This window comes from Hyperolius riggenbachi, chromosome 8 (genome assembly GCF_040937935.1).
Source record: "Hyperolius riggenbachi isolate aHypRig1 chromosome 8, aHypRig1.pri, whole genome shotgun sequence".
Lineage (NCBI taxonomy): Eukaryota > Metazoa > Chordata > Amphibia > Anura > Hyperoliidae > Hyperolius > Hyperolius riggenbachi.
Window position 1 is genome coordinate 177175634 of NC_090653.1, and position 26175 is coordinate 177201808.

Consider the following 26175-nt stretch of genomic DNA (forward strand, 5'->3'; position numbering starts at 1 on the left):
ACAGTGATCTTACTTCATTTTGGAGAGCTTGGGCCTTAGCCAGAACTCTTCGGGAGGGAGTTACAAAGAACTGAGAGGGTGGTGGGGCTACAAAGTCTATCTTGTAATCTTGCAGAATAATGTCCAACAGCCACCTGTTTTTGAATTGTGTCTGCCACTGTTCGTAGAATTGAGCTAGTCTGCCCCCTACTGGAATCCTGGCTTCATTGTTTTGGCTGTTGACCTGAAGAGGCATGAGGGGGGTTGGTTTTTGAACGTTGAGACTTGTTGGGGAGCCACTTTCTTCTTTGGTTCCCTTCATTTTCTTGTTCCCTTTTCCCTGAAACACAAAAGGAATGGTTAGGGCGAAAAAAATTATTTTTCTTATCGTCCGATGTTTCAAGAGTCTCTTCTAAGTACCAAACAATAAACCACCTTCACAAGGAATACTTCATAATTTTGATTTAGATGAGGTATCCCCTTGCCATGTCTTCACCCAGATCCCTCTTCTGGCTGAGTTAACCAGAGCCGCGGTCCTTGCTGTAAGCCTTACAAAATCATCTGCTGCATCTGACAAATTAGTCGCATGCAAAATCTTTGGAAAGAGCTCAAAATTTCCTCCCTAGAAACCCCTGAGGAGATTTGGGATTGAATCTCCAACAACCACAACTTTAAAGATCTTGCTACCGCTGTAGATGCAATAGAAGGTTTAAAGTTCAAAGATGCTGCCTCCCAGGCCCTCTCAGAATATATCCATTTTCTTATCAATCGGATCTTTGAGACTATCAAAATCTACAAACTGAAGATCCGACCTTCTGGAAACTTCACCTAAACTCTAGTTTAGGCGAAGAACCCCAAAACTTCTGGTCATCTGGGCTATAAGGATATCTTTTATTTAATGATTTCGGCCAGAAAGCCCTTTTGTCAGGAATATCCCATTCTTTCTTGATAATACCTTTAAGACTGCTGTGTACAGGTATAAAAGCAACCTGAGGGTCTGACAGAGTTTCATACATTTGATCAAGGGGAGAAAAGTCTTTTGCTCTGTAGTGATCCCCATAGCTTTATGCATAGCCTCTAACAGCTTCTTCATAAAGTCAGTGGAAAAAGCAAATTTTTGACTCTTAACGGTCTTATCTGCAGATTTTTCAGTCTCTGAGGGGGATTTCCTCCAGAGAGGAAATCTAACTCTCCTTCCGACATCTCTGATTCTTCAGACTAGTCATCCCTTTTCTTTTTAAATAAGGGTCATCTATAGGGGCTGTACCCGATGGACCTGGCAGGTCTGAACCAGAAGGAGGTGCAGAAGCGGCCGCAGGTGTAGAAATAACATCCACATTTGATACTGCAACCTCAGGGACTTTAATAGTTTGCACAGCAGAAGAAATCTCTGATCTAATCCATCCCTTTAATTCCTTCAACATAGTAGGGGTTTCCTCCCTGACCACTTTCTTTGTACAATCTTGACAATATTTTAGAAGAGGATGACATAATTTCCACAAACCGCACATTTCTTCCCAGATTTATGTGTAGACTTTTAACCTGAATGTTGTACAGCTTTATCAGGCTTATCAGCTCTTTCCTGCTTTGTTCCAGATCTAGAGTCTGATTTAGATTCCGATTTCTCCATTTTAGGCTGAAAATAAAACAGATGAATAGCAGCCATTAGCCTGACCAAGCCCAACAACCCTCTTAAGTAGATATGTAAACAATTTCCACAATGTTACATACCAGAGAGGGTACGGAGCTCGACTCCACAGAGCCCTGGGAGGAAGATCCAGTGGCAGCCTCCATAGTCGGAACACCTCAGAGTGACTAAAACCAAGCTTTAAATAGCTTACCCAAATACTGGCCCACCCACCGCATCGCAGGTATTTGCTACATACCTCCGGTGAACTACTGCTCCTTGATGCGCCGCAGCTTGCCTCCATAGTCAGCCGGAGCGCTGACATCCACACTGCACACCGCTCTGGAGCGCAGGCCAGGCCAGGAAATTCCTGCTTCCGGCCACGTGAGGCGCCGGTCACGTGACCCGCGGGTGGGACTTCCTGAAATGCCGAACTCCTTCCGAGATGCCGCTCAGTCATTCCAGGGGAGGCAGATAGTGTGCAGCATGACCCCACGCCAGAACAACTAGCCTGCGCAGACCCAGGGGATCACACAAACCGCGGCTCCTGCAACTAGCATGGGTGGCCAGCCATACCCCTCATCTAGCATCCAGCTGGACAGGAAAACAACTGATGGGGTAAGGACATGACGCTGTTTATGTGTGTTCCCTGCCTAACCAATTATGCAAATCTTTTAATCTAGTTCCTGTCCAGTGAATAGTGGATGGAGACAAGTCTCAGGGTTGCTGTCCTGAGACATTCTGGGAAAACCATTTTTTAGCCATTTATTTAGGAAAGGGTTCTTTACAGTAAGTTATTAAAATGGTCAATGTATTACCACAGGAAGTAGTTATGACAAATTCTAAATCTGCTTTTAAAGGATACCCGAGGTGACATGAGATAGACGTGTATATACAGTGCCTAGTACACAAATAACTATGCTGTGTTCCTTTTTTTCCTTCTCTGCCTGAAAGAGTTAAACATCAGGTATGTAAGTGGCAGTAACCCTCACTGATAAGAAATTACAAATTATAAAACACTCTCCTAGCAGAAAATGGCTTCTGAGAGCAGGAAAGAGATAAAAAGGGTCAATAGTCCATAGATTTTCGACTCTGGCATACTTCAATGAATGTGTCATTGAGCAAAAAAAAAAAAAAAATTTTTAAAAAGTAGGTTTAATTATAGAATAGGATAAAGCTGTGGAATATCTTCAGTCATTTTAGGAGAAGGAGGAGGATAGATACAATTGTTTATTTTATCCGTTTATTTTCACCTCGGGTGGGCTTAGATGCTTTCCTTGCAGTGAAAGACATCCTTTGCTATAATCACGTATTATTATGTATTTATATAGAGCAGACATCTTCCGCAGTGCTGTACAGAGTATTGTCTTACCACTTAACTGTCCCTTAGAGGAGCTCATACTCTAATCCCTACCATAGTCATATGTCCATGTATGTATCATGTAGTGTATATATCGTAGTCTAGGGCCAATATAGGGGAAGCCAATTAACTTATCTGTAGGTTTTTGGAATGTGGGGTTGAAACCAGAGTTCCCAGAGGAAACCCACGCAGAGATGGGAAGAACATACAAACTCCTGGCAGATAGAGCCCTGGCTGGGATTTGAGCCGGGGACCCAGTACTGCAAGGCAAGAGTGAGACCCACTAGACCACTAGGTAAATAGTGACAACTGATGTTGATCCAGGGATTTTATCCGATTGCCATTTGGAGCTGGGAATGGAGTTTTTTTTAATCATAGACTAAAACTTGAAAGAGTACTTGAAAAAAAAGGTACAAACCGGAACAAAGAATATCTATCAGGTCCCAGGCAATGTAACTGTGGGTACATGTAATAATGATGTGCAGGTACTCTGCAGGGGAATGAGGAGATGCTTCCTCTATTACCCATTCTTCATGTACAACCTGAACCAGGTTCATGGGTGATAGACAACACCTGTGTTCAATGTGCACAACATTCTCAGTGGATTCCCTGCAGCTCTGTGGGGAGTGCATATGTAGAGCATAGTACTACTGTGTAACAACGTAAACCTGAGACAGCTGAAATATATATTTTTTTTCCTTGTACCTGAGCTTTACGGGACAGAAAAAAAAAAAAGACAACAGATACACAAACATTGAATAGTTGAAGAGTGCACCTCATGAAATTCTCTGCACAAAAAGAAATATTGAGAAATTTGAATATCAAGTATACTTTTAAACCTAGTAGGTCTTACCTTAACAGGTGAAGCTTATTGACCACAGTGATTCACCACAGTTACCTAGTGGAGCCATTATACTTTTACCCAACCAGGAGCTAAAACATAAAACAAAAATACCACACTTAAATTAAAGCAAAGAGAAGTAAATACATATACATACAAATCTCTGCAGTAAAAGAAAAAAACAGAAATGAGTGGTTTTAGTTACCATACTAAGCATATACAAATTCAAAAATTTATATAGATAGAAAGTAGTAGTTTTAGATACTAAGCAGCATAAAGTGGACCCCTACTGTCAAAATAGAAACTAAGCAAGACACAGAAGTAGAAGGAATTCTACAACAATGAAGAAAAAGCATTGAAAAATATCACCTTTGTGATTTCATGGTCCAGTGCTATAGCCTAAGGAAGTTCTCACAAAGTCAGACCTCTGTATGCTGGAAAACACATACAGAAGCGGAGCTCTTACCTCACCTTTCTTGTAAAGATTTATCCCCTTTTAAAAAACTAAAAAAAAATAATGGTACAAATTGCACCACTTCCAGCAGCTAAGTATGTAACATACCAAAATTACAAGAAGAAGTTATGCTAGGTACACACCATACAATTTTCTGGCAGATTTACCTGCCAGATTGATCATTTCCAACATATCCGATCTGAATTTCCATCAATTTTTCCCAATCGATTTCCGGTCACTTCTATGGAAATGGTAAAAAAAAAAAAAAAAAAAAAAAAAAACATTAATTTACAATTTTCGATCGTGTTTTGTTTTTTTTGTTTTTTTTTACCATTTCCATAGAAGTGACCGGAAATCAGATAAAAAAACCTGTTGCACCATCAATATATAGTTAAGTAATTACAAACTGATAACATTAATTTACATCTCAATATGACCTCTGCAGATATGCATTTGTTAATTGAAAACACCAGTTTTTATACCAATTTGAGAAACGCGCACCTCTTTTGTCCATAAAGTAGTCAGCATTTTGAATAAAAACAGTCTAGGGATTTCTGTGACCTGATTGCACGTCACCATAAGGTAAGCAATTAGCAAATATTAGATTTTATGCAGCATTATATGCAGATTATATTGCAAAAACATAAAAATGCAGCTGATCAATAAACATGTGTGGATATAAATATAACACCTTAGTTCAACCTTCCAATAAAGGAATATAATATAGCAGCTAGATCATGAAGTGCAATAGTGCATATGACTAACAGAACAAAATAATAGCACTCAGGGTGCGTTTCCATTAGTGCGGTGGGGAATCGCAGCTGACTCTCCGCGGACGAATTCGCATGCAGGAGCGAAATCGCATGCGGTTGTATACGAATTTTACAGCGAATTCGCATACGATTTCGCATGGATGATGCTGTGTGCGAATTTAACCATGTCAGTGCCTGTGTGCTTTTTCATCGATTCCATGCGAAATCGTATGCGAATTCGCATGAAAACTTGCATAAAAAACAGCCATGCGAATTCCCTATTAAAATACATTGTATGCGAATCGCATGCAGTGTTTGCGGTGTCCGAATTCAGATGCCTCTGCTGTGCAGATTTTTCCTGCACAAGAAAACGCTCAGTTTTCCTGAAAAGTGGACACAGGCTCATTAACTTTTATTGGTTTTGCGAATTTGCATGCTGGGAACGCATGCGAATTCGCGTTAGTGGAAACGTACCCTCAATCTGCGGTGCAGTGAAGGGTCAACAAAGAAACCAATTAGGATATACAGCCAAGTAATTATGTATGGACAGCCACCATGTAAAGGGGAACTGAAGAGAGAGGTATATGGAGGCTGCCATGTTTATTTCCTTTTAAGCAATACCAGTTGCCTGGCAGTCCTGCTTATCCTCTGCCTCTAATACTATTAGCCATAGCCCCTGAACAAGCATGCAGCAGATCAGGTGTTTCAGACTTAAAGTCAGATCGGACAAGACTAGCTGCATGCTTGTTTTTGGTGTTATTCAGATACTACTGCAGAGAAATAGACCAGCAGGACTGCCAGGCAACTGGTATTGATTAAAAGGAAATAAATATGGCAGCCTTCGTATAACTCTTACTTCAGTTCCCCTTTAAACAAAAATTATTTGCAAAACACCAAGCCAAAACAAAATGCAGTGAAGGAATATAGAAACTGGCAACCAATGTGAAGGAATCCTTAAAAACCACCACAACGGTGAAGGAAACAAAGTGAAGGAAGCCGCTGGAGGAATAAACAAAATGAGCCAAATACTTACATAATGAAGGAGGAGGTCAGATGAGAGCCTCCTGCTGCCGCGACACTTGACACGCTTCCCCACTAGTTTTGCTGAAGCTGCGTCAGTCAGTGGCTGAAGGGGTTACACTGTTTATAAAGGTGGGGGATCTTGATAATGGAGACATGGCTGGGTCTTTGGTGTGGTCACGTGTGCCATCACCATAACGACTCGCATGCCATGACCAGTCCCTTCCTGACCCACCAATCAGAAAACAAAAAACAAAACAAAAAAACAAGGGGTAGAAGGTGGAATATCTGTAATACTGCCGATAATCTACTCTCGCTTTAATCACCCTCTCACAATAACCTTCTCCCTACGTACTCCTAACATTAACCATCCACCACCTGTGCATAATTTTTTTTTTTGGTTGCATCAGGGGGGTTTGAAAGAGCAACAGAGGCTGGGCTGTATAGACAGACCCAGCCTCTGTATGTGGATTGCAGTCATAGAACCCCGCCTCGGGTTCTCTTTAAAGGGAACCCAAACTGAGAAGGATACCAGTTTCCTGACTCTCCTACTGATCCTGTCTCTCTAATACTTTTAGCCGCAGCCCCTCAAGTCAGGTGCTCTGACTGAAGTCAGACTGGATTAGCTGCATGCATGTTTCAGGTGTGTGAGTCATCCACTGCTGCAGCCAAAGAGATCAGCAGGACAGCCAGGCAACTGGTATTGTTTTAGGCTACTTACACACCAAGAGGGAACGTTATGGTCGCATAACGTGTCCCTAACGCAACGTATGGTGATGTTGAAGTTGGACGTCAGATTGAGCTGCGTTATGCAGCTCTCAAAGCAGCCGCTCCAGGTTAGTGATAGGAAGTCCGGATCTTTTTAAGGATTCGGATCATTTGAATCAGATCATTGAAAAGATCCGGATCTTTGAACTGAATCATTTTACTAGGGAAGCAGACTGGGTGAAATGACTAGCAGGACAGGACTTTCCCTGCACTGTATATTCTGTATGTTCCTGTTTCTTCCCGACAGACATCCACTGTGAACCGAATCTTTCATGGTGATGATTCGTATGATTCGACTCTCAAAAGATCCGGATCAAATGAATGATTCGTTCATGATCCGGTTCATGATAAAGTCCTACCACCTCTGCAGTGCAGTGGATATTAATTAGCCATGTGGCTGGCCGCGGAGGAGGAGGGGAGACCTCCTCCTCCAACATTACTGAGCATGTGCAAGCAGTCTAACGCTGCTTAGCCCAGTATAACGTACAGCATGCAGCACTTTGTTTAAACGTGCTGCGTTACTATGTAACCCAACGTGTGCACTGAACAGCACAATTGATTTTCCAGTGCTGTGAGTTAGGCTGCGTTACTGGCTGCTGTAACGTTGGACTTTAACGTCCCACTGTGAAACCAGCCTAAAAGAAAACATCCATATTCCTCTCAGTTTAGGTTCCCTTTAAAGTAAACCTGTAAGGAAAAATTACCCCTACGGGTACTTACCTTGGAGAGGTGAAGCTTCTGGATCCTAATGAGGCTACCACCTTCCTCTTCAGCCTCGGGATCCAGCACTGGCAGCCCCCGAAAAGGCGCACAGGCGGAGTAGGGGCTTTGTGTCTTGGAAATTGTTATTCATTCTGTATCTTACAATCTGTTATACGTTTTATTCATCATATTGCATTTGTCACTGTAATCACCAATTCTGTATTTTGTACCAGGGTCCATATTTAGCGTATACCATTGTCTGTATTATTATGTACCCCATGTTTGTTTTTCTTACTTTGTATAGTGCTATGGAGTATGTTGGTGCTTTATAAATTAATAATATATGTTCGGCGGCATCCGAAGTATACACTAGGTGCCAATATAGACGACACTCTGGGATAAAAACAACAGTGCAAGAAAAAACTGGAGCAAGCCTGTCCGGTGCTACAGTGAAATAGATGCCCAGATGTACAATTACGATTGGCTACTCTCAGTAAGGCTTGTTTCACAGTGGGACGTTAAAGTCCCACGTTACAGCAGCCAGTAACGCAGCCTAACTCACAGCACTGGAAAATCAATCGTGCTGTTCACAGTGCACACATTGAGTTACATAGTAACGCAGCACGTTTAAACAAAGTGCTGCATGCTGTACGCAATACTGAGCTAAGCAGCGTTAGACTGCTTGCACATGCTCAGTAATGTTGGAGGAGGTCTCCCCCTCCTCCTCTGCTGCCAGCCACATGGCTAATTAATATTCACTGCACTGCAGAGACTCGTGGTGAACTGTAGTGTTGTCCGGCTCATGAACGAATCGTTCATTTTATCCGGATCTTTTTTGTGAGTCGAATCATCCGGATCACCACAATGAAAGATTCGGTTCACAGTGGATGTCTGTCTGGAAGAAACAGGAACATACAGAATGTACAGTGCAGAGAAAGTCCTGTCCTGCTAGTCATTTCACCCAGTCTGCTTCCCTAGCAAAATGATTCAAATTATTAGGTTCAAAGATCCGGATCTTTTCAATGATCCGATTCAAATGATCCGAATCTTTAAAAAGATCCGGACTTCCTATCACTAACCTGGAACGGCTGCTTTGAGAGCTGCATAACGCAGCTCAATCTGACGTCCAACTTCAACACCACCATACGTTGCTTTAGGGGCACGTTATGCGACCATAACGTCCCTTACAACGCAACGTCTTGGTGGGAAAGTAGCCTAAAGGCTGGGACCTAGTAGAGCGCATTTGGCAAAATTTTGGGATCGCCGACAATCACAGGCAATTCCAAAAAAAAAATTTTTGCCAATGTATGTAAATGCTGGAGAACTCACTAGTGCATTTGCAATTAGAATTGCAATCGCAGGACATGCAGCATTTTGTAAAGAAGTGCTGTAAAATCACTTTGGGAAAAGCGACTTTGCAGCAATTTGGGTGCCAAACGGTTTGACTTTTAAGTTAATTATACTTACTGAATGACCTGATGTCTGGCTTTCGCCCGTCGTACCGCCCCCTAGCAGAAGAGGTCAGAGGCACTTTTCTGATTAGTCCTAGAGAAGTGGATATGACCTCCTCCATCAGGGTGCGGGGCCACGGACAGAAACCAGACATCGTGACACCTGAAAAGTAGAATATAGATTTAAAAAAAAAAAAAAATTAAATTAAAAAAAAAAACAAACAAAAAAAACCACCAATTGGAAGCGCTGTACGGTTTACTGTACAACACTTCGAAGGGAAACGGCGTTACAATCAGCCTAGGAATCGCTGCACACAGCTCTTGCAGCATTTCACCACTTAAGCCTATCTGGACGAATAGGTTCGTCCAGATAGGCTGTGCGGCTGTCAGTGTGGGGTGCGCACGCTCCTGCCGTTAGCCCCCTGATCAATGAATGGGAATTTACTTCCCATTCATCAATCCCTGTCCCCCGCAGAAAAAAAAAAAAATAAAAATAAAAAAAAAGGTTCCCCATCCTCTTTCTACTTCCTGGAAGCGTGATCGTACGCTTCCAGGACTTTGACTGTGGCCAAATAGTAAGCTACCTCCCACATGTATGTTTTAATAAATACATTCTATTACATTTAAAAATTAGCTGTTTACTTCCCACACCAAAAAAAAATAAAAATTACCCAAAATAATAAAAATTACAATTTAAAAAAACAACAACAAAAAAAACCTAAATAGTTACCTAAGGGTCTGAAATTTTTAAATATGCATGTCAAGAGAGTATGTTAATATAATTTTTAAAATTATAGGCTTGTAAATAGTGGACGCAAATCGAAAAAAAAATGCACATTTCCAAATAAAATATCGGCGCCATAAATTGTGATAGGGACATAATTTCAATGGCGTAATAACCGGGACAAATGGGCAAATAAAATACATGGGTTTTAATTACAGTAGCATGTATTAATGTAAAACTATAATGGACAAAAATAATGACATTTTTCCATTTTTTTTCTTAATCTTCCTGTTAAAATGGATTTAGAATAAAATAATTCTTAACAAAATGTACCCTCCAATGAAAGCCTAAACGGTGGCAGAAAAAACAAGATATAGATTATTTCATTGTGATAAGTAGTGAAAGTTATTGGCGAATGAATGGGAGGTGAAAGTTGCTCAGATGCAAAAACAAAAAAAAGAAAAAAAAAGAAAAAAGAAAAAAGGGAACAACCCTGTGGGCTTTAGGGTACGTTTCCACTAACGCGAATTCGCATGCGTTCCCCGCAAATTCGCATAACAAATGAAAGTTAATGAGCCAGTGTCCACTTGTCAGGAAACAGTTGCTTTTTCTTGTGCAGGAAAAATCTGCACAATTGAGCTATCCGAAATCGGACACCGCACAACCCGCATGCGAATCGTATATAATGTATTTAATAGGAAATCGCATAGAATGTTCGTATGCGAATTCGGATTAAAAAAAACCGCATACAAATAAAGATTTTTTTTCCCCCTAATTTAACTCTTGTTTCCTGTTTGTGCTTTATTGAGAAACGTTTTTGAGACAGGCAAACTTCTGCAATGGAGTACAGCATTGAGGCCCTGGTTACCAAAGTGCAGGAAAATCCTTTCCTCTATGACAAGTCTGATGCCAGGTATAAGGATCTGGCACTCAGCAAAAGGACCTGGCATGAGATAAGTGCATACTTTACAGAGGATTGGGATGACTTGTCAACCAAAGAAAAAAAACAAACCGGTGAGTGGAGTGTGGTGTGTAATGTTTTGTTGTATGCAGGGAAGCAGTGGCCTATTAACAGAGGTTGCAGAGGTATGGACTGCACCTGTGCCCTGGGGATCTCTATACCTAAGAATATTATTTTCATATTAATGTAATAATGCCAAACATTTTTATCCAACACAATATTTTTATTAGCAGTAGTGTTTATAGCACAACTATTCACCATGCCATTGATTTTTCACACTTGTCCTTCTCTACGTAAAAAGTAAGCTGCCATGAGATCTCGATTAACAAGGGCCTCAGTGTTTTGCCTCCCTCCAGATCACGAAATACCTGGTAGAGGCTGATGAGCATGTTCTTCCTCTGCAGGACTACCCTCATGCACAATTACAAAGTTGTGCAAAATGCACGCAGCTTTTACCACACCAACAGCAGTGTCCACATTCAAATTAATAGCTGAATGCAGTACTCTCCATTTGTTGGCCAGAATTCCGAATGCACATTCCACCATGTGCCTAGCCTTGTTAAGACGCAAATTAAAGTAACTTTTGGTGGAATTCATATCTCGTGCACAGTAGGGGCGCAATAAGTGTTTTGAAAGTGCAAAGGCCTCGTCACCGATGAAAGTGTAGGGAAATAAAGGACTAGTGGTCCTTGGCCATGGTGCTGGAAGGTCCTGCATCCCATCCTCCAAACGAGTAAATAAAGTAGTGTTCCTGAAAATTTGAGAATCACTACCACTTCCGCAAGCGCCTACATCTATGTATATCAATCGGTACTCAGCGTCGGCCACCGCCATGAGAACAATGGAAAAATACTTTTTATAGTTAAAGTATTGACTCCCTGTAGCTGGTGGCATGACAAGCCTAATGTGCTTTCCGTCCACTGCGCCAATACAGTTTGGGAATTTACATTTGGTCCAAAACTTCATTGCTATCTCCTATTGTTGACAGTCCGGTACAGGCATATATCTGTTATGAAGTTTCCTCCAAATCAAGATGCATGTCTCTTTCACAATGCGTGATATAGTTGATTTGCCCAGCCTAAATGAGAAATGAAGTGCAGCATAAGATTGTCCAGTAGCAAGAAACCTGTGGAAAATACAAAAATATAATTATTTTGTCTCCCTTACAGTTGAACAGTACATAAATAAATGGAGGTCGGTGAGAGACACAAAAAAAAAATAAAAAAAATATAAAAATAAAAAAGGAGCAAGAGAAAATCAAAAAGTTGGAAGTGGAAGGGTACCAAAGCCCACCTACAAACATTATGAACTTTTATCCTTCCTGAGGTATATCTATGAGCCACGAAGGTAATATATACACCGCTTCATATTTAGATAGTTCAAAATTATGTAGTACACTACTTTGTGAACATTACATCAGTTATAAATATTGTTGTGATCATTTCTATTACAGAACAGAAGACAGTTTTATGCCAACCAATACAACAGAGGAAAGTCAGAGTAGTACAACATCTTTAGCACCCACCTCTGACATTAGTGAGGCTGCTTGTGAGCAGGCCTCCTCACAGCCCACCAGACCCTCTACATCTTCCTATTCAACTAGACCAACTCGAGGTAAACAAAGGAGAAGGGAAATGGAAATGCACGAGGAATTGGAGCAACAATCAGAAATGACAAAACTTACAAAGAAATTTTTGATTATCTTAAAATTAATCGAGAACGACAACGTGCAAATGAGGACAATCCTTTCAAAATGTTAATTTCTGTGCTGCCATATGTTGAGCAGAATGATCCGAAATTACACGCTGATTTCCATGTTGACCTCATTCACCTTGCACAAAAGTACATAGGTAAAGCACATAACACAGCAACCACCGACTACTGTTCCCCATTCCATAGGGTCACAGCTGATGTGGAGACAGCAAGGGGATTATCAAACCTCATTGCCTTCGTTACAACCTCACATGAGACGACCCCAACATCACATAGCTAGCAGTTTTAGAGCTTCACCTGAGGGGCCTTTCAATTATGTTGAAAATCAAGGCAGCCATTTTGACCACAGGACCTACCACACTTTAGAAGGGCCACAAGATCTGTCAGCACAAAATAAAGGCGAAACCTCTATGACACGTTTGCTGTTTGATTACGATGTTAATGTATAAACACTTCCCGTAAGGAATACTTGCTGTGATACCACTTAACTGTTACTCCATCACATATACGGTTGTTACATAAAAATACAATACAATGGCAAAATATACACAGTATCATAGGTACAAAGTGCACATTACAGTAAAGTGTTATGCTCAAAAAGCTTCTGTTACTTAGTTTGATAAGCGTTGTGGAATGGTTGTGAAAAATGTGTGCACTTTACATGTAACAAACATTCTGCTTTACTTTTTTGTTTTTCTTTGTTGACGTTACAATATATGGAAGTACCATTCCAACTTTACATTGTTTATGTTTTTCTTCTCAACTAAATGTCTGCTTCTCGTAATATATAAATTGACCATATCACCTGAGAGTCACCAACAGTCTCTCCACCGGAATGACAGCAGAGCGGCATCTGTTATTCTGTTTACCAAGTTCAGAGCCTAACTGCTGCAGTAGTTCATCAAACCTTACAAAAAAAACCAAATGAGTAGCAATACATTATATGGGCCAAAAAAAATATTTATCTTCATTACTACTTTATTATTGAGTAAATTAAAGTACTTACGATGCTATGGACATCCGTGTGTACTCGAAGAACTTCAATGGATGTGTCCTCAGATCTTCATAAAGAGCACTAAACTGGCCTTTCATAGGCCTCTCCAAAACAAGCGGATGCACCCAGAAACGGTGACGTCTTCGAGGTGCATTCCTCCTCCTTCTCTGCATCCTCTGCATGCTCCGCATTAAGTTGCTCAACATGGAGAGCAGCAACACCTCTTCAAATTCAGTAGAATCCATCCTTAACTGCACACCACAAAAAACACTACCAACTCAACCACTGTCTCAAATGGAGAAACAGGAAGGAAGTTCTTATTTGCAAATATCCATGAAAAAAAAAAGTCACAACTTCCTTACTGGACCTTCCTGAGGTCACAACTTCCTTCCTGCACATCAGAAGAACTGAGAGGGTTAAAAATGCATAGTGCGAAATCGCATGCGAATTCGCATAACGCATGCGATTTCACATCCGCATGAAAATTCGCGTACGCGAATTCCGCAAGTGATTCGCAACGCACCAATGGAACCGCACCCTAAGTGGTTTAAATCAATGCAGTGATTCCTAGTAGGTTTCAGCCCGTAGGCCGGATTCACACTATAAGCTCTTTTGGGAGCGTTTGATTAGCGCTCAGTGTTCTCCCCAGAGATTTTTTTTCAGCCGGGTGGCATTAACCACTTAAGGACTGTAGTCTTAAAACCCCTTAAGGACCAGACACTTTTTTCCATTCAGACCACTGCAGCTTTAACGGTTTATTGCTCGGTCATACAACCTACCATCTAAATGCATTTTACCTCCTTTTCTTGTCACTAATACAGCTTTCTTTTGGTGCCATTTGATTGCTGCTGCGATTTTTAGTTTTTATTATATTCATCAAAAAACTATGAATTTTGTCAAAAAAAATGTTTTTTAACTTTCTGTGCTGACATTTTTCAAATAAAGTAAAATTTCTATATACATTGGTCTAAATTTATTGTGCTACATGACTTTGATCAATAGACAGATTTTTTTTTTGTTTGGGTAAAAGTTATAGCGTTTACAAACTATGGTGTAAAAAGTGAATTTCCCCAGTTTGAAGCATCTCTGACTTTTCGGAGCACCTGTCGTGTTTCATGAGCGCTAGAATTCCAGGATAGTAAAAATACCCCCCAAATGACCCCATTTTGGAAAAGAAGAAGACATCCCAAAGTATTCACTAGGAGGCATGGTGAGTTCATAGAAGATTTTATTTTTTGTCACAAGTTAGCGGAAAATGACACTGACCAAAAAAAAATTATTTCTAATTATTTCAATTTCTAACTTGTGACAAAAAAAAAAAAAAAAATTGAAATCTGCAACGGACTCACCATGCCCCTCTCTGAATACTTTGGGATGTCTACTTTCCAAAATGGGGTCATTTGTGGGGTGCGTTTACTGTCCTGGCATTTTGGGGGGTGCTAAATTGTAAGCACCCCTGTAAAGCCTAAAGGTGACTTTGGGCCCCTTAGCGCACCTAGGCTGCAAAAAAGTGTCACATGTGGTATCGCCGTACTCAGGAGAAGTAGTATAATGTGTTTTGGGGTGTATTTTTACACATACCCATGCTGGGTGGGCAAAATATTTCTGTAATTTTTTTTTTTTTTTTACACACACACACACACACACACACACACACACGTATGTGTAATCTGAGTACAGCGATACCACGTGTGACACTTTTTTGCAGCCTAGGTGCGCTAAGGGGCCCAAAGTCCTATGAGTACCTTTAGGATTTCACAGGTCATTTTGAGGCATTTGATTTCCAGACCACTCTTCAGTTTAGTGCCCCTAAAATGCCAGGGCAGTGTAGGAACCCCACAAGTGACCCCATTTTAGAAAGACAGCACCTCAAGGTATTCCGGTTAGGAGTATAGTGAGTTCATAGATTTTATTTTTTGGCACGAGTTGTTAGCGGAAATTGATTTTTATTTTTATTTTTTTTCCACAGTGTCATTTTCCACTAACTTGTGACAAAAAAAATAAAACTTCTATGAACTCATCATACTCCTAACTAAATACCTTGTGGTGTCTTCTTTCTAAAATGGGGTCACTTGTGGGGTTCCTATACTGCCCTGGTATGTTAGGGGCCCAAAATTGTGAGGAGTAGTCTGTAAACCAAATGCCTCAAAATGACTGTTCAGGGGTATAAGCATCTGCAAATTTTGATGACAGGTGGTCTATGAGGGGCCGAATTTTGTGGAACCGGTCATAAGCAGGGTGGCCTCTTAGATGACAGGTTGTATTGGCACTGAAGTGCAGGAAGTTCTCAAATCGTGACCTGGACATGGCAGCAGAGAACAAGGGCATGTGATGTACTGGGTGCGTAGACCAATAAGACCGCAATATATTATTTTTGCCTAGACCCATGTTAAGGAGAAGGCCCAAAAAAAGTTAAGTTTGGAAACTTGGAGTGGTTTCCACCGAAAAGGCTGGGCATGGTAGCTTCTCGGATTGGCAGTTGCGTATTGTGTGGCATAACGGTTGGTCTCAGCCACAATCAAGTCAAAGAGATGCACGGTGCAGAACAGATGAAAAGTCTAGGGCCAATCCTAGATTATCTGTCTCCACCTGGACTTCAGACTGGGTGGTGAAAGGGGGCAGTACGGGTGCGGCAGAACCAGGGGATTGCAAATTGGGATTTGCCAGCATCTCTGGGAGACTATGGGTAGTACGGGCCTGTTTTGCTGGTGGCTGCGACTCGGGTCTTAATGCATGTGCCACCGAACCAGTTTCTACTACCATGCTGGTGCTCACCACTTCACCAGGGTCTACGGTAGTACTAGGTCCAGGAGATGCTACGCTGCTGGTGCATGCCTCACCAAGAAAACTCGGATCAGCGCTAGCACCACTCTGCTGCTCGAGTCTGATCCTGCGGTCCAGTGACATGGGGTGTGGTACGCCTGGCTCTAGCCGGGACCTCAACCTCGTCATTGCAGAGAGCCACTGCTGTTCACCGGTTCGTATTCTGACCCGCATGATTCGTCAGATGAGGCTTCCCAATTGCACTCACCCCACTGGGCCAGAATCTCAGCAGCCTCTTCAGCGGAATACCCCTTTTTTTGCCATGGTGGACTGCTAAATTTAGGGGGTATTCCTCTGAGACTACACAGGAAAGAGAGCACCTACCTAGCAAAAAGGGAGTACTTGTGAAGTAAAAAGCTGTGGTCACTGAGTTTTGATAAAAAAAAAAAAAAAAAAAAAAACTGATCTTTACAGCGCCACAGTTATTGTACAGTTTTTTGCAGTGATCAGAAAAAAAATTCTGTCACTGCGGTGGGGCGGGTAAGGGTTTGGACGGGTAAACAGAAGCCCGCAGGGGGCAGATTAGGGCCTGATCTGATGGGTAATAGGGGGTGACAGGAGGTGATTGATGGGTGTCAGAGGGGGGAATAGATACAATCAATGCACTGGGGAGGTGATTGGGGGGGGGGGGGGGGTCTGAAGGCGATCTGAGGGTGTGGGCTGGTGATTGGGTGCCCGCAATGGGCAGATGAGGGTCTGATCTAATGGGTATGATGGGTAGCAGTGACAGGGGGTGATTGACAGGTGATCAGTGGGTGATTACAGGGAAGAATAGATGTATACGGTACATGGGGGGGGGGGGTGTCTGGGGAGGATCTGAGGGTGGGGGGGTGATCAGGAACCCCCAGGGGGCAGTTTAGGACAGAATCTAAAATATAGCGTTGACAGATAGTGACAAGGAGTGGTCTGAGGGGGTGATCGGGGGGGGGGGGGGGGGGGTCTGAGGGGTGCTGTGGGCGATCAGGATCAGAGTGTGTGTGGGTTTACATGCACAGCTGCCTCCTCCCCTTGTGGTCCCTCGATCACTGGGACCACCAGGGGAGGCGGCAACCTGTATAATACACTTTGTATGCGGCAGATCGGGGGTTAACAGCCCGCCGGCGCTGCTAATTGGCTGGCGGGTTGACGTTGCGGGTGGGCAGAGCCTAATGCCGGCGGATGCACGCGCATTTATGTGCGCGATCCCCGGCTAATTAGTCCCCCAGGTGGTGCCGCCAATCGGCTTTATGCGGTCCTGGGGTGCCACTTTGCCGCCGCCAATTGGTAGTGGGCGGTCGGCAAGTGGTTAAAAAGTAGCCGGGTGGCATGAAAAAAATAGCTGGGTGGGGAGAGATGAGAGAATGCAGCGCCGGTGCTTCTCTGCACAACTATGCTTACAGCAGAGGGGGAGGTGAGCCGGGTTCTCACCAAAACTAGCCGGGTGGAGCACCCGGCTAAAAGAGCCTGAGGAGAACACTGGCACTTTATGAGTGCAAACGCTGCTAATTGACGTTTTTAAAAAATCACTCGCATTCATTTTCTTTAAAATCGCTGTGAACTTTTACGTGATTTTTACCGTGATTTTAATGAAAGTGAATGGGAGCTATTTTTGAAAAGTGCTTGGAAATCGCTGATCAAACGCTCCCAAAAGCGCTTAGAGTGGATCTGGCCTTACTGCTCCACCAGTTTTCTTTTTAGTGGTTTTAACCACTTCAGGACCATAGGTTTAAACCCCCCCTAGTGACTAGGCAATTTTTTACAATTTAGTGCTCTGCAACTTAGCACACGGCTGGACCTCCCCCATCCCTTTCTGCCTACCAACAGAGATTGAAGGTAGCCATACACTGGTCGATTTGCCATTAGACCGACCAGCTGACAGATCCCTATCTGATCAGAGAGGGATCGTATGGCTGCCTTTACTGCAAACAGATTGTGAATCGATTTCAGCCTGAAACCGATCACAAACTGTTGAGCTACTCCTGCCGCATGTCCCCCCCCCCCCCCCCCCCCGTATACATTACCTGATGCTGGCTCCCGGGCATCTTCTCCGCGCTGCACGGCTCTGTTCCGGCTCCATCCCGGCGCTTCCTGTGTCACTCCGTGACCAGGAAGTTCAAATAGAGCGCCCTCTATTTGAACTTCCTTGACACAAAGCGCCAGGATGGAGCCGGAATAGAGCCGTGCAGCGCGGAGAAGATGCCCGGGAGCCAGCTTCAGGTAATGTATACCTGATCGGATCGGCCGCTCCCTACCCGCGGGCAAGCGAGGGTAATTTCCCGCACGGCGCGATCGACGGACCGATACGATTTCGGGAGGAAATCGGATCGGCGGGTGCGTTTACCGCGAACGATTGGCAACAGATTCGATCCCAGGATCGAATCTGCTGTCGAAACGGCCGCGAATCGGGCCAGTGTAGGGCCACCTTTATGGTGGTGGGCTCTGATTGCTCATGCATGGCTTTTTTTTTTTTTTTTTTAATAAAATAGTTTATTTTATTTTCCCCCACCCTCCCCTCAACCAGGGCCATTTCTACCACCGTGCGGGCCGTGCCACTGCACTGAGCGCAGGCCAGCAGGTGAACGAAGGTGGGCGCAGGATGGAGGATACTGCTAAGGAGCAGCTCAGTGTTTGCCAACCGTCCGTACGGTACACGGATGGGCAATCCGTACAAAAGACATTTGCTCTGTCTGTACTGGCACTGCCCATCCGTTTGGGACAAGCGTCCATTAAAACAACTACTCACTGACGCTATTTTCTGTGCACACGTGTGCACCGCAGCTATAAGCAGCCAGGTCCCCGACGGCTGCACTGTGTGAGAAGCATTAGGCTTCTTTTTTTCTCCCTTTCCTCCCACCCTCCAATCAGTAACTCTCGTTTTTGAGCTGGTGCCTTTCTCCAGCCAATGAGAGTAAGGCAGCCAGCCGACCGAGCCCGACCCCTCTGACTCCATTAAGAAGACCAGGCAGAAGCAGCAACAGGACAAAAAGCTGCGTTCTGCTCTGTCCAGGATGTCCGCATTATTTTTCTTTTCAAGCCAGCCAGGTATAAATCACCAGTGCAATTACTGTGAGACTGTGACGTCTGCTCCTCCGGAGGTATATGACCTTTGCAGCCAGGAGCAGATGACACAGAATTCCTCTGCTTACTATGTGTGTGACATTATGCAGAGCCCTGACAGCCAAGGCAGGGTTGCTTATCTCACACAATGCTGTACACAATAATGGATGGAAATCTTACCTAAAGTAATGCTGTGCAACTTAGTGTATTGTAGTCTAGTATTGCACACAAAACTTGTTTTATTGTGAGCTGCATGTATTTTCTATTTCAGTTTCATAAAGGAGATGCATAAATTATATCAGTCATGCTTGTTTCTCAGTAAATTAAATAAATAGAAAACTGGAGGACCTGTATGGGCCATTTGGGGAATGCTAGGGTGTCTGTGACAATTACTTGGGGGGGGGGGGGGGGGTGTCTCTGGCTGAGGGGATTTGGGAGGACTTGCATGTGCCACTGGGGGTGGGGTGCTTACTAAGAGGTTTGTTGGCCTGTCAGTGCCAACCGGCACTGAGTGGGGGTCTGTGGTGGTATTGTAACTACCAGCCAAGACCTCCATTATGTGGGGGTGGGGGACACCTACCTATCTATCTAACCTATACTGGGGGCACCTACCCATCTAACCTATACTGGGGGCACCTACCCATCTAACCTATACTGGGGGCACCTACCCATCTAACCTATACTGGGGGCACCTACCCATCTAACCTATACTGGGGGCACCTACCCATCTAACCTATACTGGGGGCACCTACCCATCTAACCTATACTGGGGGCACCTACCCATCTAACCTATACTGGGGGCACCTACCCATCTAACCATACTGGGGGCACCTACCCATCTAACCATACTGGGGGCACCTACCCATCTAACCTATACTGGGGGCAACTATACTGGCTACCTATACTGGAGGCACCTACCTGGCTAACCTATACTGGAGCAATTATACTGGGGCACCTATGCGTGGCTACCTATACCAGGGTGACCTATAGCTGGCGACCTATAGCTGGCTACCTATACTGAGTGCAACTGGACCTGGCTAACCTATACTGCGGGCACCTATACCTGGCTCCACGGGCGGGGAGGGGGGGGCGCAATTTTTACATCCTCGCCCTGGGTGCATTTTAGCCTAGAAACTGCCCTGCCCTCAACAGCCAATCGTCTCTCATATGCATCAGCCTATGAGAGCAATCCTTTGTTATTACTCTTCAGGGGACAGCAGAGTGACACGGCTGTAGATCGCAGCGCTGTACTTTGAAAATATAGGGCGGTTTCGACATCTAACAGCGGCAATTGCTGGTGGCAGACTGCTGACAGAGCCGAGCTCCGTCATTCAAACGGGCATGCGTGCAATCCCCTACAAAACCCCGCCCTGGGACTTGACGCCTTTCGTCATTACGCGGTCCTGGCCCCCTTCCCCGACGTCTATCGGCATTAGAAACCACCGGAAATCTATCGGCATTAGGTGGTCGGGAAGAGGTTAAAGAAAGCCCAAGATGGGTTCATGAAATATAAAAAAAAAAAGGGGGGAAAACTAGGCTACCTGTTCCAGGGGGCTCAGAACTCATTGGGGTGTGTAAGGGACTACAATGGTCCTAAAAGCCCCCTTACTAAGATGTTAAGAAAAACAAAAGTTTGCTTTCCTAAAACAGAAAGAATTTTCAGGTTGGAGTGAGCTCGAGATGTCTCCCAGGCACCACTGCTGAATATATGCAAATTAACCATTGTACCCTTAGAAGCTAAACACACCTCCAGAACCGCTGGAATGCAATGATGTGTCAGCTTGTTAATATGTACAGAGCCAAAATAATCCAACATGCATACAGACTGTTTCGGATTGTTTGATCCTCATCAGTGCATGGCATGGATTAATTTGGCTCTATGGATTAGGGCTTGTAAATCCGAGAGGCACAGACTAACCAGCAAGCTCATGGTGACCCAGAACTCATTGGGGTGTGTAAGGGACTACAATGGTCCTAAAAGCCCCCTTACTAGGATGTAAGGGGGCTTTTAGGACCATTGTAGTCCCTTACACACCCCAATGAGTTCTGGGTCACCATGAGCTTGCTGGTTAGTCTGTGCCTCTCGGATTTACAAGCCCTAATCCATAGAGCCAAATTAATCCATGCCATGCACTGATGAGGATCAAACAATCCGAAACAGTCTGTATGCATGTTGGATTATTTTGGCTCTGTACATATTAACAAGCTGACACATCATTGCATTCCAGCGGTTCTGGAGGTGTGTTTAGCTTCTAAGGGTACAATGGTTAATTTGCATATATTCAGCAGTGGTGCCTGGGAGACATCTCGAGCTCACTCCAACCTGAATTATCGCAAATTCTTTCTGTTTTAGGAAAGCAAACTTTTGTTGTTCCAGGGGGCTGAGTGGATCAGGTTGCCTCGGTTGCCTCGAAAACCGCCGCTCCAGTGGTCCGCAATGGCCCACTTTCACTTTCATGACCTCTGGGTCACGACGCTGGAATGAGAGACATACACAGCTAATTCATACACAGCTGCAGGGAAATTTGGGCACAGGGTGAAGATGAAAAATGGCTCAACCTGCTCCTGCACAAGTCCCAGCAGTGTTAATTACTGAAACTGGACAAGGTGAACACCACTCTATCCCACACACAATTCAGACAGTGCTCAACCTGGTCAGCAAATTCAAGATTCCAGGAAAGATGAAAGGGGTCCGCACTTGTCAGAAGAGTATACCTTTATTAAACGAACATATCCAAGCCAAGGCACGCATCAAAAGCTGACATGTTTCGGACTAACCGTCCTTAATCATAGCATTAATTACTATTCCCTCTCCAGAACTCTATGGACCCAGGGGGAAAGAGACGTAATTCGGCCTGCAGCTATTGGGTACTTATCCGTTAGGCGGGCGCATCCGGCAGGTGGCGCTAATTACTATTCCCCCTCCAGGCCGCCATGGATAGTAGGGAAAGATGTAACTCTGGTGGAGTTTTGGTCGCCACCTGCCGGATGCGCCCGGCTAACAGATAAGTACCGCTATTGCCAGGGCCGGCCCGCCCATGAGGCGGGGTGAAACATTTGCCTCAGGCGGCACTTCTGGGGGGGCGGCACCTGCCCCGTGGGTGTGGGGGGGCCGCCCGAGCTGGAGGGGTAGCGGGCAGGACGGGGGTATTGGGCCTAGTGGCGGGGAGGGGGGTCGGACCCTCCCTCCCTCGTCTGGGTCCCCCGTCCTCCGCTCCCCTCCTGCTTTAAAGAGTTACGTCGCTGGCTGCATTGTAAGAGGCAACGGGCGGGATCACTCACCTCTTCCTCGTTTCAGCGTGCGCTCCACTGACGTCACTTCCTCCCCGCCGCTAGGCCCAATACCCCCGTCCTGCCCGCTACCCCTCCAGCTCGGGGGGGGGGGGGGGGGGGGAGGGGGCTTGTGGGTTGCGGCAGCAATAATTGTTTTCAAAATTTGCCTCAGGCGGCAAAAAGTCTAGGGCCAGCCCTGGTATTGCGCTGTTTCTAAAGTAATTTGGGGGCCATCTTTTGATGGCGCCCAAATTACTATCTGAGCGCTGCTTTAGCAGTAATTGCTATTGTGGCCTATGGCTGCGCTGAAATCTCCAATGTTTTCCTTTACTTCATACAAGAGGTAGCAATCATTTCTCAAAGGAAGTACAAACACACACACACACACACAACTTAGAAACAGGCACAATATTTGTTATATTACATGTAAGCAACGCATGGTTTAGATTTGTAATATGAATATAAAGAAAAAAAACGGCTTGGAAGTCCATAGACTGCTAACGAAAAAAAAAATAACATTTCATATAAGCTACCACAAAAATAGAGAGAGAGGGATAGAGAGGAAAATAAACCCCAAGAAGTTTCCATAGGTAGCATACAAGCAGATAAAACTGAATTTTCACAGAAAGATTGTTGCACAACTTGACAGACTGCACCTAATAAGGTGGTTGGAAACGTTGATTTTAAAGTGCTCGCTAGCTTGGAAAAACGTAGCAAAGTCATTACCTCTTATATTGCGCTCATATACTTCTCATAGTAAAAGCCGTCGCAAATACCGTGTACACCGTATCAGTTTCTTCCTGCTTCATATTACGAGCATCCATATGCTGGTTGTCTTTTTCAAAGTGCCAACCAGCTTTGGATATATCTCCTCCCACTTCCTGTGAAGTCTTGCGCATGCTCGTTATGTGCTGGGCGTGTGCATGTGCATTGTGCAAACTAATGTCTTGTTACATTGACGGTTCGTTCGTAGCAGTAGCAGACAGTAGATGATGGAGATGGGAAGTTCGGATCTTTTCAATGATCCGGATGATTCGAATCGGATCATTGAAAAGATCCGGATCTTTGATCCGAATCTCGGATCATTTTACTACCGAAGCATTCGGGGTGAGATGACTAGCAGGACAGGTCTTTCCCTGCTGTGGACAGGAGAAGGGGAGGGGGGTGGACACACAGAGAGAAGGGGAGAAGATGGACAGAGGGCAGGGAGTGGACAGAGAAGGGAGGAGGGACGAGCAGAGAGCAGAAGTGTTTGTGCACACAATACCTACATGCTGCAATCATATGCTACATGTATTTCACCTGCATGTTCATCTGTGTACTTTCCATGCAAACGTCACACAGTGAAGGAAAGCATTCCCAGAAGATAAGTGCAGCTGTTTAGTGCCGAGTGGAGGAGGATCATATTGCGCTTGCAATCACAGTGGCTGCAAAGTTACTGAGCTGTGCTGAGCCAAAAGCTTCCCATGTGATCACTGTGCAGCACTACGGAACAGACAGCCTGTAATGAGCAGCACGTTATAGCCAGTATGTGTGCTCTACACATATCTGGCATTGGCACCCATGTCCTCTCTACCTGTCTCCCTGCACGGCTGGCTTCCACCCAACAGAGCGATCCATCTCAGCTCTGCTTCCAGGACCCCGCTGCCCGCTGAGAGGGGGCGTGTCGCTCCTGGCCCCGCCCCTTTTGCGATCCGAATCGTTCATTTTGATGATTCGGATGATCGACTCATTAAATAGATTCGGATCAAAGATCCGAATCGTTCATGATCCGGACAACACTAGTAGATGATAGGGAATTGTACAGTGCGAAAGCAGACAGGCATTCAGTAAGATTTTATTTAGCAGACCTAGTAGCCTAAAGTACTGCATTTTTAAAAAACGAAACATTTTTATGACATTTTAGTGTGCTTCGATGTAAAAATTGTGGCAGGGTGGTCAGAGCCAGTCCTTCCTCCATTATATCTACTGTATTTTGGCGGCGCAGCAGAGATAAGTAACTCTTTCAGCGCCAAGTCATCTGAACTGGTCTCCAGTTATGCTGGTTAACATTACCTTGCAGGGCCCATGGACAGCTTAGGAGGTCTGGTTGCAAACTTCAGATAAAATGAAATGGAGTCAAAACTTTTGTACAATTTCCAGTTTGATTCCTATGGGAAGTTCGGATCTTTTCAATGATTCGGATGATTCTCGGTTCATTTTACTAGGGAAGCATTCGAAGGGGTGAAATGACTAGCAGGACAGGACTTTTCCTGCAGTGGACAGACAGAGAAGGGGAGGGGAGATGGACGGACAGAGAAGGGGAGGGGGGTGGACAGATAGAGAAAGGGGGATGGTGGACAGAGACGGGCAGGGAGTGAACAGAAGGGAGGAGGTGAACGAAGAGGGGTGAGCAGAGAGCAGAAATGTTTTTTTTTTTGCACACAATACCCAATTGCAATCATATGCTTTACATATATTTCACCTATATGTTCATCTGTATACTCTGAATGCAAACGTCTCACAGTGAAAGAAAGCATTCCCCTTTTCTCACCTCGAACACATCATACATTTAGGGAGAAGATAAGTGCAGCTGTTTAGAGCAGAGTGCAGGAGGGTCATATTGCACAGCAATCACAGTGCCTGTCCTGTCATTCATTTAGCCCAGCACTCTGTCTGCAGAGTTACTGAGCTGTGCTTCTCAGCCAAAAGTTTCCCATTTGTTCACAACTATGGGCTGGTTCAGACGGACATTTGGAGGCGTCGCGTTCGTTGGCGTCGCGGTTGCGGGCTTTCAGCAGCGTTCGTGTTGCGTTCGGATGCGGTTGCGTTTTTTCTTCCCCTAGAGGGACATTAGCCGTCGCGGTTAACCGCCCCTGGAAGCTACAAGTAGCTTCCAGGGGCTCCTTGAACGCCAGGGAAAATCGGGACCCGAACGCCACGTTTGTGCAAACGCGCTTGAAAGCTTGGTACATTCACTTGAATGGGAGCGTTTAACACCAAGCCCCGAACGCTGGCTGTGAACGCTCTGCAAGCGTCCGTCTGAACCAGCCCGTACAGACAGCCTATAATCAGCAGCACATTGCAGCCAGTAGTGTGCTCCACACATATCTGGCAGTGGCACCCATGTCCCCTCTCCCAACTACCTGTCCCTGCAAGGCTGGCTCCCCTCCAACTGAGCGATCCATCTCCGCTCTGCTTCCAGGACCCCGGTGCCCGCTGAGAGAGGGGGGCTTGCCGCTCCTGGCTCCACCGCTTTTGATCCGAATCTGTTCATTTTGATGATCCGGATGATTCGACCCACAAAAGAGATTCGGATCAAAGATCCGAATCGTTCATGATCCGGACAACACTAGTGGCCATACATGGTACAATTTTTTCATACAATCTTACCATTTCTATGTAATATAAGGGAACTGCCTAAATTATCCTTTCAGTATATTCACTTAATTTACCCTTATACTACATAGAAATGGTAAGATTGTATGAAAAAATTGTACCATGTATGGCCACCATTAGTGGATTTAATTAATGTGGCTGAATCTGCCTAAAATGATTGTCTCAATGTGTCTGATGAATTGATGTTCATTCGATTTTGACCTTAGATCAAAACTATCGATTGGACAGGACTAAAGGTGGCCATACCTCAGGCAACTTGGCAGCTGATCGACCATTCGATTTGAATATAATCAAATCATTGAATTCCATTATTATAATT

At 44.5% G+C, this 26175-nt stretch overlaps 1 protein-coding gene across 3 annotated transcripts in view; it reads right to left on the bottom strand.

The window, feature by feature from the left end:
• LOC137527199 (H(+)/Cl(-) exchange transporter 5-like) overlaps positions 1-23360 on the bottom strand; it is a 397265-nt gene extending 373905 nt beyond the window's left edge. For all 3 annotated transcript variants that reach the window (XM_068247697.1, XM_068247696.1, XM_068247695.1), the window contains exons 1-2: positions 23205-23360; positions 3820-3899 (exon numbers count right to left, since the gene is read on the bottom strand). The gene's annotated coding sequence lies outside the window, so the exon portion shown is untranslated. The remainder of the gene's footprint in view (positions 1-3819; positions 3900-23204) is intronic.
• Positions 23361-26175: the final 2815 nt, after the last annotated feature.